The sequence below is a fragment of the Oreochromis aureus genome, linkage group 3, assembly GCF_013358895.1.
Source record: "Oreochromis aureus strain Israel breed Guangdong linkage group 3, ZZ_aureus, whole genome shotgun sequence".
Taxonomy (NCBI): Eukaryota; Metazoa; Chordata; class Actinopteri; order Cichliformes; family Cichlidae; genus Oreochromis; species Oreochromis aureus.
In genome coordinates, this window is record NC_052944.1 from 36,364,082 (window position 1) to 36,375,650 (window position 11,569).

The following is an 11,569-nucleotide window of genomic DNA, read 5'->3' on the forward strand; positions in this document are numbered from 1 at the left end:
AATCTAGTGTGGTTGCTGGCTCTGCAGCCACGCTTTTGCCTCCTTTGATTACATTTCCTCTTTGGCTTGCTGCTGGGATGATCCAACCACAGAGACCCTGGAGTTTGTTATTATGTCCTGTGGAATGCAAAAGGATGTAACTATTGCAGCGTTTACAATGTATTAGATGGATGAGTTGTACAGAGAGATGGCCACAGGCAGGAATGATTTCCCGTGTATGGGGATATTGCTTGTCTTTTGCTTTCTTTGTTTTGACATAGGGTTTAGGTAGCACTTCTTTTGAATAGCTTTTTTTGTTTGTTGTTTTGACTTTGGTTCACCCTGGAGATTATGCTTTCAGTTTTGGTATAAATAGTGTACTAAGCAACATCACCTGTGAAAGGGCTATTAAGTTTCTGGCTTTGGGACCGAAGTGGAGGCACTTTTTTTAAACTCTTATGTTGCTCTCCTGTCCCCCTAGACTGGGTGTAACATAAAGTGGGGGCTTGTATGTTTGTCTTTTTTGTGGGTTTTTTTTTTTTTTTTTTTTAACATGCAGGGTTTTCTGGCGTATCAAACTTTGGCGGATAAGTTACTATAATTTCCTTATGTGTCATATCTTTCCTTATATTGGTAAGTAGACTGTAGTGAACAGGATTTTTGAAGAGTTTATATATAAAATAAAGGAATAATGCATTTGCAAGTGTCTTTTTGCTTCTGCCTTTTGTATGACTCCACCCAGTCGTTTTTGGCCACTGAAAATATCTTTACAAAACTGTTATAATTGTTGCTTATTTCTGCTGCTCTCACGACCAGGGTGCTCTTAACCCTCTCAGGCTCAAATTAAGTTTTAGTTACAGGAAAAATCTGATATTTGGGGAAAATTATCAAAAAAAAACTCATAAAATATGTATGTGGGGTAATCAGGTTGTTAGTTTTAATTGTTGCAAATCGGCAATGCCTGCCTCGAGAGGGTTAAAAGACATTTTAATCATATAATGAGAGATATGTTTGGTATATGTTTCACAGATCATAGTCCAACAAGTCACAATAGTTTTAAACACCGGAAATCATCTTCTGGCACAACACCTGCTGTTGTTGGTCTGTCTTAGTTTCTGTCAAAAATATGTATAGACTGTGTTCTATGGACTTTTTAAACCATGTCTCATATTTTTATTGAGAAAAAGTTCTTTCTGGAATATTATCTTTATTGTTTTATCATTGAAGCGAGATCGATCAACTGCAGACCAGACAACAAACGACGGAGGCACCAGACAAAATCAAATCAAATCACTTTTATTGTTTTATTGTGCAGGTACACTGGTACAGTACACGCGAGTGAAATTCTTGTGTGCGAGCTTCACAAGCAACAGAGTTGTGCAAAAATACAATAACATAAAGCAAGCAAAATATAAGAATGGCTAAATCTGAAAGTAATAAATATATGTACAATATAAGAGTATATGCATTACTGGATGTGTATACTAAATATGTTTTTCTACGTGTGTGTGTGTGTGTGTGTGTGTGTGTGTGTGTGTATGTATACATATTTTACAAATTAAATAGAGTAAACAGAATATATAAAATATACAGAGGTTGGTAGTTGGACATGTGCAAAACAGTGGCATTAATGTACAGTGTGGAGTGCATAATGTTGGAATGCAATTAAACGATGAGTTTATTAACACAGGAGAGGAACCATCAGCATATGTCTTCCTCTGACAAAAATACATTGAATGCTGGTTTTATAGCATAGAAAATTAACGCCCACACATACACGTCAATACAGGTCAAAAATACATTGTTTACAGACAAGGGTACATCATGTACATCTTAATAACTATAAACAGACATATAACTTCTCTTTTCTATATCACTTGCCTTTTAAGGTAATAAACTTCAAGCTTCAGGGTCTCTGAGAGCTAATAATGGACCCTCGTCATCAATCACTAAGTAGAGCAAATTGCAGCAAGTCTTCAAAAAGAAGCAGAAGACACTTGGGCCTTCGCTCAGGCCTGCTACTAGATTTAATGTGTATTGTAAGCATGCATGCAATTAACCTGCTATGTTCTCATCTTCCCTCAACATGTATCACCTGGACACTCACCAGTGAAGCTTAAAACCCTCTTGGATGGAACATCAACTCTAAACAAGCACAGTTATGCATTGTGTATAGAATGAACTCAACCTGTGAATAGAATGAATGTGATGACAAACATATTCAATGCAATATGAACCCTGTAAGAAATATTACTGATAAAATAATACTGTAAAACATGTTATTAATGCATTTATCATAAGGCAGGTTATATGGTAACAATGAAAGAATCTTTGAATCTCAACATTCCCTCTTTTGACATTCCAACAAGGAATGTCACCACACTTCATGTTGTATCACTCCCTGCCCCACTCTATGGGTTCTAAGTTCATCTGATAGATGCCCTCAACCCAGCCAGGGTTCGCAACCCTCGCCATTATCTTTACCAAGAATCCTCTGACACAAGGAATGATACAACAACCATCAATGACCAGTATTCCCAAAAGTACAGCCAATGAGCATATCACTGACATAGCCACACCTTTCCATTGTCCAAACACAGATGTCATCCAGGACGCCAGCGGGTTTTCGATACCTGAGTGCTCATGCATGATTTTAGACAAAGTTTTCAGGCCCTCCAGAGCTTGGGTTACTGAGCCATCTGGGGCAGTATTATTAGGGATAAAAGTGCAGCACATGTCTCCGAACATGGCGCACACGTCTCCCTTCTCTGCCAACAACATGTCAAGGGCCATTCGATTCTGCACGCCCATCGGCGAACTCGGACCCAATTGTTCTACAAACCCCACCATGGCGCCCCTGGTTAGGTTAGAGAGTCTCAGCAGGTTGTAATGAACATACAGGGAGTGCAGAATTATTAGGCAAATGAGTATTTTGTCCACATCATCCTCTTCATGCATGTTGTCTTACTCCAAGCTGTATAGGCTCGAAAGCCTACTACCAATTAAGCATATTAGGTGATGTGCATCTCTGTAATGAGAAGGGGTGTGGTCTAATGACATCAACACCCTATATCAGGTGTGCATAATTATTAGGCAACTTCCTTTCCTTTGGCAAAATGGGTCAAAAGAAGGACTTCACAGGCTCAGAAAAGTCAAAAATAGTGAGATATCTTGCAGAGGGATGCAGCAGTCTTAAAATTGCAAAGCTTCTGAAGCGTGATCATCGAACAATCAAGCGTTTCATTCAAAATAGTCAACAGGGTCGCAAGAAGCGTGTGGAAAAACCAAGGCGCAAAATAACTGCCCATGAACTGAGAAAAGTCAAGCGTGCAGCTGCCAAGATGCCACTTGCCACCAGTTTGGCCATATTTCAGAGCTGCAACATCACTGGAGTGCCCAAAAGCACAAGGTGTGCAATACTCAGAGACATGGCCAAGGTAAGAAAGGCTGAAAGACGACCACCACTGAACAAGACACACAAGCTGAAACGTCAAGACTGGGCCAAGAAATATCTCAAGACTGATTTTCTAAGTTTTATGGACTGATGAAATGAGAGTGAGTCTTGATGGGCCAGATGGATGGGCCCGTGGCTGGATTGGTAAAGGGCAGAGAGCTCCAGTCCGACTCAGACGCCAGCAAGGTGGAGGTGGAGTACTGGTTTGGGCTGGTATCATCAAAGATGAGCTTGTGGGGCCTTTTCGGGTTGAGGATGGAGTCAAGCTCAACTCCCAGTCCTACTGCCAATTTCTGGAAGACACCTTCTTCAAGCAGTGGTACAGGAAGAAGTCTGCATCCTTCAAGAAAAACATGATTTTCATGCAGGACAATGCTCCATCACACGCGTCCAAGTACTCCACAGCGTGGCTGGCAAGAAAGGGTATAAAAGAAGAAAAACTAATGACATGGCCTCCTTGTTCACCTGATCTGAACCCCATTGAGAACCTGTGGTCCATCATCAAATGTGAGATTTACAAGGAGGGAAAACAGTACACCTCTCTGAACAGTGTCTGGGAGGCTGTGGTTGCTGCTGCACGCAATGTTGATGGTGAACAGATCAAAACACTGACAGAATCCATGGATGGCAGGCTTTTGAGTGTCCTTGCAAAGAAAGGTGGCTATATTGGTCACTGATTTGTTTTTGTTTTGTTTTTGAATGTCAGAAATGTATATTTGTGAATGTGGAGATGTTATATTGGTTTCACTGGTAAAAATAAATAATTGAAATGGGTATATATTTGTTTTTTGTTAAGTTGCCTAATAACACACAGATATCCCCCTAAAGTAGCTAAAACTAAAAACAAACTAAAAACTACTTCCAAAAACATTCAGCTTTGATATTAATGTGTTTTTTGGGTTCATTGAGAACATGGTTGTTGTTCAATAATAAAATTATTCCTCAAAAATACAACTTGCCCAATAATTCTGCACTCCCTGTAGTTAATGCGTTCAACATTCTTATTAGGCGTTACCCAAAGAAATATACTTTCAAATCCTCCAGCTATCGGATTTATCAGCTTGTACTCGTCTGGAACTCCCCTGGGCACTCCTATGGAGTCTATCCAAGTCGGTGAGTTCAGGCGAGGATCATAAGCATGTGTACCCTGGGTCCCTCTTTTGGCCAAAATATGTCTCTTACGTCTGGCGGCTAAAGTACGTGTGTTGTGTTGTGGAATAGCCTTTACCTGGTTCCCAATAAGCATGAGCGGAGCTCCCAATCGCACCATCGCACATGTCCCTACGCTTCCCATAGGAACACGAACTAACAGTGTCACGGCCTGGGGGATCGGCGAGACGCTGAGCGACCCCTCCTGTCTTTCTCTCTCTCTCTCTCCTCCTCTCTGTCGCCGGGGCGGAACTCATTGCGGGTTCACGCCCTCGGCCCACGCCCACGGAGATCATCACACCTGACGTCCATCAAGGGGAACGGCATTTAAGCCAGGAGAGGTCTGCTGGTCATTGCTGGATCGTTGTCTGCCACGCACCCCCTGGACCCCCCCCTCTCGTGTGAATCTGTGCGTCAAGTGTGAAAGAAGAGGACAGCCGTTGTGAATGTGGAGAGTTGGAGAACGAGTGTTCCCCCCCTTGGATTCCCCTGGAGCCCGTCCCTCACATTTCTGTACATAGCACTACCCCGCACTCTCTGTATATACACATTGGTGACCTCTGTAAATAAACCCTTGTGTTCAGCAGATTCAGGAGTCCTGCGTTTGAGTCCCCTACACTGAACCGTAACAAACAGAGTGTTTTCCCCACAATAATAATACAGCCCACTTCTTGCCCATGTTCCAATTATCATGCTAGGGTCGCTTACATTATTGGTGGTTCGTCCCGTGAGTGTGACAGCACACCAAGTTGGGTCGATCTCTCCCACCTTGTACTTTTCATTATCTGTAGAGAACTTGAAACATGTGTAGTTATCTTGTTTTGGCATAAATGGTCCCACTGTTGTCTGCTTTGAAATGGGAGGGAAAAGCCTGGACAACAGAGTACAGTTGCCAGTAGTCACTGCACTTCTAGTTAACTGCAACATACAATCATAGCCCCACTCATCCTCTAAATGCAACGGTGCGGGCTCTGTGAACAAACGTGGCCTAGCTGAAGCACAGGCAACACAGCCAGATACATGTTGTTCTCTAGCATTTTGAGCCACCCAATCAAGCCAGAGGTTACTGTCCTTGAAACCGATGGCACGCTCAATCAAATCCTGTGGCTTCAGTCTAGAGTAATCTGTTGTCAGAAGTAATCTCTCTTTTGGTTCCTGTTCCTTTTGAGCAACCGTTCTGTCCCGATTCGAAATACTGAGATCCAAAACAAAATACCAAAGGCCCAGAAGGATGCAATCAAACGGAAGAGTTTATTGAATACACATGCGGGGAGGTACGAACTGCCAAACATCAGTTGTAGAACTCCGCCCAAAAATACACTTCAGATTGCTTTTATAACGTCAGGGTTGGTTAACGCCCCTTCTCGCGTTTTACAAGAACATAATTTGCATATTTTACAGACAATGAGCAATTTTAAGAGATAAATGCAAACACTGAAGTTCCCCTTTCTGGCATCCTTTTCCAAATATGGTGATGATCTCAGGCCCTGAAGATCTCCAGGGACTTGTCCTCCTCTCTGGCCCATCCTCTGTCACCTGTTACTAGGCAAACTCAAATGCGACAAGAAGCTGAATACATTCAGGCCTTCACTCCAGCCTGTTTCTTGATTAAATATATTATATGTGTTTTGTAGGCGTGCATGCATTGAACCTTCCATAGCTCCAAGCCACTTACTCCATGTTTCGCCGGGACATTCACGCCCAACGGACTTTCAACCTTTAATTAATTGACTGAGCCACAACTCATTAATAAGCACCAAATTGCAATGTGTAAAGAATATTATGTAATTATGATAACACCTGTAATACAGACTTTAATGTAATGTCAGCAGCTTCAATAACTGCTTCAATGAAGTGATTATTATATGGTTTAATGCAATGATCATGACTTAATGCAAAGTTAATTAATGCAATGATAATGATAATAAGCATAAGTAGCAGTAAAATATTTCCCTTATTCCACACGTTCCCAAAGTCACCATCTGATCAGTCAGAGTGGTGATTGAGCTTTCTGCGAGCGGCTTAGGCTTTGGATCAACTAAATTTACCCTAATTACCCCTGATGGATCTGTCCCTATCACATCCACCCCGATTACCAGATAGAACACGCCTCCCGGAATCCCAGATTTGGGGAGCGTATCCCACGGTCCTAGGGAAAGAGTGACAGGGTTATGCGAAACAGAATAATCCCTTTGAATGGCTATCCCTTTCAGGCCCTGCGGCACATCTGGCTGCCATCCTACTCCTGTCCAACTTACCACATCTTGCCAAGCACACCACTGATCTGTTACATAGGTGTAAACGTGTTCGCCCCACGAGGGGCCCCAAACAGCCTTACGGAAGCATATCATGGGGTGATTGCAGACCCACACATCATACGCTCTCCAGCTACTACTAGCTCCTGTACACTTAATGACATCACACAAATCAAACGTGAATGAGCTGGTAGACCCTTTAACATAATTCAACTCTATGCCATTATACATGCTGAGACACTCATCACCTTTACCTGTGTCAGGAATAGTAAAATATTATGCTGCTATTATTTGCTGCTATTTTTATGATCATTATTACTATTCCATTAATTACTAATATTGATATTGCATTTAGATGTTTAAACATATTGGCACCCAATTAAGCTTTTATTACAGGTCCAGTAAGAACCACTTTAAACTGTTGAGTTGAATCTATAATTCTAAATGCTTTTCAATGCTCCTATAATCTTAAATATACTCTGTGCAAAAGGAGACAGGAAACCCCATGCTTTGCAAAAGTGCAACTGAAAGCAGAGTCTGAGTGCAAGCCAAGAGCAGGTTATTTTATTATGCATTTATATCTTTGGATTAAGCTTTCAGTAGAGGGTCTTGATTAAAACATTTACTCAACATATTACATATATAGTTCCAGTTAGGGTATTACATGTAAGGATGAGCCTCTGTTCTGGTGAAAGGTCAGAAGTGCAACGGGTGAGTTGAGAGAGCATTTAAGGACGAGACATACATACACACACATACACACACATACACACACATCGTAGATAGACTCAGTGATATAGGTAACAGTTAATCATGTTTTGCTTGCGACTGCAAAATTGTGCCTGCATGAGTGACAGTTTGTGCAGAACGTGGACCTGATGTTCCAGACAGATAAGCCTGGGCAGGATGGTGACAGGAAGCACCTGGGTTCGAGCCGAAGACGATGTTCTTTAAACTGTGTTAAAAGTTAACTGAACAGTTGTGGTTTTGGATTGACGTATGCTGTATTGTGTCTGAGAGGGGGGGGGGGGCAGTATCACCCCAACCCTATAAAGCCTTGGTTTTGACTATTGTAAGACAGTTCAACACTGAATCTGCACAGTGTTGGACTCCACATGTGTATTCATTAAAATGTCGTCTAATTGCACCCGGCAGGATCAGTGGTCATTATTTTTGGTCTTCCTCCTCAATTTCTGAACCCTTAACATTTGGGTGCATCGTCCGGTGAGAGGGGAATTCTGGAGGTGTAGACGGAGAGATCCGGGGTCCGTGGTGATTAGACGGGCAGATACGAGTCAGTGGTCGAAAGTGAGTGACAAGCTGGCTTATCCAAAGGTAAGGCACATACCTGTTGAATTTCCAAAGTGTGCCAGATTGGACATTACGAAATTAAAGTCTACTCACTGAAAATTACTGGTGAATGTCTGTTTTGATTTTGGTGAAAATCTCATGAGAATTGAAATTGAAATAAGGATAATGAAAGTAATAAAGTACAGTACTGAGAGAATTAAAAGCGGTTGGAGCCGCTGAGAGAATTAAAGCAGTTGGAACTGCTAATTTATTGTGGTAGGGAATTTGGTCATTTTGTGGGTTGGAGCCCCTATGTCCACAAGAATAGGTCTGCCTGATTCTTACTCCTGTTTCGGAGTGTAGATTGTTGGTTCAAATTATTCTAAATTTTTTAGAACGACAGCGGCGTCTGTTAAGAAGCGCATTTTCTCGGAATTAACGCTCCCTCCTGGGTAGGGACGCCTATCCTTGACCTATCGGCGAATAGGGTTAGTACGGTCGACGGCCGGGAAGAACTGGGGAACCTTCAAAATTGCTAGGGGTTGGAGCCCCTATCTGCGCTTTTTTGGCTACCTGTAAATTAAGTTAGGGCTAGAAATCTGGACGGAACGGTTGGAGCTGGTCCGGTGAATTGGTCGCAAAAAAGTCTGGGACTTTATCGGTTGGAGCCGTTATGTTAAAGTTATCGAAATTTGTAGGAGCTAAGAGGCCTAAAATCTGCGCAGTTGTAATTATAAGACGTCTGTGTAATATAAAATAAGAGATCTTTGTGTGAGAGAAGTCTCTGTGTCAGCAGTGCACTGCCGGATGTGCACTGATGGTGTGTGTGTTTATGCAAATGAGGAGCGGTGATGCGCATGGAGAGTGTTGCTTTCAGTTTCGAGTGTATTGAGCTTTATAACTATTGTTTGAAAATTTTGCTAAATGCCTGTAACTAAGAGGCTGGTTTTGCTTATTACGAGAGTATAAATAGAGTTTGAATTAATTGCTGTGAATGTGTGATCAGTGACTAAGTTTAAGCGTCACAGTTTAAAGTGTGTGAGTGTGGTGAGTAGTAGGGTTTTAAATGATAAATAAAGGTGTGAAATATATTTCTTTTGTGATGTAAAGTAGGATGTTTTAAAGTTTGAAAGTGCTTTTAATTCAAGAAACACATGAGTGATGGTATGAGAGGTTGAGTTTCTTTTTCTCTCAGTTCAAAAACACATAAGTATATACACTTGGTACACCCACTTAAGAAATTATTGTGTGATTGATGCTATAAAACTGACCTAAAGAATGGTGATGTGTGTGAAGAAGTGTTAATTGTTCTGATGTTTGAAAGAGATCTATTTAAATGTGTGTGAGTGAAATGAAGGTGTATTGTTTTTAGATCAAGATTTAGTAGAATTAAAGAGGGTTTTTAGACTATAAATACAAAGAAAGATAGAGTCTGCAGAAACAGGAAATGTGTGCCTGTGGTGTGTCGGTGACAGGAAACCGTGTGTGTGTGTCTGGGACAGGAAATGCATGCCCATAGAAGGGAAACTCACTGTGACGCACCCAGAGAAGAGAGACAGACGAGTTAAACCCTTGGGAGATGAAGCAAATGGAGGTTTTAAGAAAAAGAAACGAAAAGAATATTAATTCTATGCTTTAGTGTGCCAATACAGGTGGACTTCGCTCAACATGGAACTTTGAGTAACCGGCAAAAAAGGATAGATTAACATTGGGAAAATAAGCCAATCTTTGGCTGAAATTTTACAGCTTCACCTGTCACTTTGTCCTTGACCCTGAGAAGAAGCTCAAAGGACAGTCAATCTCCTGATGAAGACCGACAGAACATCGTGGATCAACAGCAGACAAAAGGAACCGAACCATTAACACTGACGACACCAGCAGCAGCATGTAAGAAAAGCGAGTAATGCAACATGTACTGTGAATTACAGGCTGGGCAGTTGAACAGTGGGATAAAGAACTGTGGAAAAGCATTGGGCATTGAGTTTCATATTTGCCTTGAAGTAAGTGTGAAAGAGAAGACTGAAAAGATGACTGGAGAAGAACAAGAGAGCAAATGAAAATAAGATTGACTGACGACTCGAGAAGCAGAATGAAGGAAACCATGTGACAAAACGTGCACGGGGAAACTGGATGCTGGTAAAGAACAGTGACATGACTGGGGGGCACTGAGTCAAAGGCGCTGAATGTGATATTTTGCCAGACTGGAACTCAACTTCAAAGAAGAATACTGAAAGATCAAAACAGAGAAGAAACAGACTGTGTTTGCTGGAGCTTTGAAGGCCGCACAGGACACTGTGAAGAGAGGGACCAGTGTCAGGTGAAGCAGGACAAGTTTGACTGCGAGAATACAGGATATGATTGGGTTGAAATTGAAGGCTGGACTCATGAGGGTTTAGGGGTGTCCACCACATCACAACAAAGAGGTAAACAATACAAAAGGTAAAAATAATGAAAGAAAATAACTGACAACTATATTAATGAATAGAAAACATACATGCACAAATTGTTACATGTGAAATTATTTTGAAATGAATCAGAAGTGAGATAGTTTGAATCTAAAGCTCAGTGAAAAGATGCATAAATTAAATATGAATACATAAAAATGCAATGAAGAGCACAATATAGGATGCAATGAAGATGCAGCTTACACTTCATTAACATGATCACATGGCATGCAACGAAGAAAGCAGCTTATACTCAATTAACATGAAATGCAACGAGGAAAACGCTTATATTCATATTCATGACATACGCATGACATAATTGGTATTTGTGACAGGAAAGAGAGAGAAGTGGGTCATTTAAGCACTCGTGATAATAATGAAAATGTCTTAGTTTTGTTATTTTCAGGGGCAAGCAGACCTGGATCAATTTTCCACTCCAGCAGTCGGGAAGAAAATTATAGGTTAACATCAATGGATAAGTTAAGGCAAGTTTCTGGTTGAATTGTTCACAGCATGATGTGTCCAGGAACCTGAAAAGTAAGCCCTAACTCCTGGCTGAAGACCAGGAGGGCTGTTATTTAAGGTGGGAAATCAAAAAGTTTGGGCTAGTAATTCGGGGGAGGAGAAAACTAACTGTTTAACTGGAAAATTGGGAAGGTGTCTGAGAGACTGCGAAGCCATAGATGCAAAAATAACACACACAAACGGAGAATGCATTAACCTTACAAAGACAAGCTCATGAAGATTAATGCATAGAGATTGATTAAACCTGGCTAAGAACACAAGCATACGCAATGAAGATCAGCTTGCTAATTGTATGAGTGATAGAATGGTGTGAATGTTTAATAAAATAGACTTAAAGCTTGAAGTTGAAGTTGACTCAAAGGGGTTATATGACAGGGGAGTGACCTATGGAAAAAACAAAAGAAAAGTGATTAAAGTAGTATAAAAGAGTGACTTAGGAGTGCTCTTGTACTGATGGATCGAAGCAAGTGATT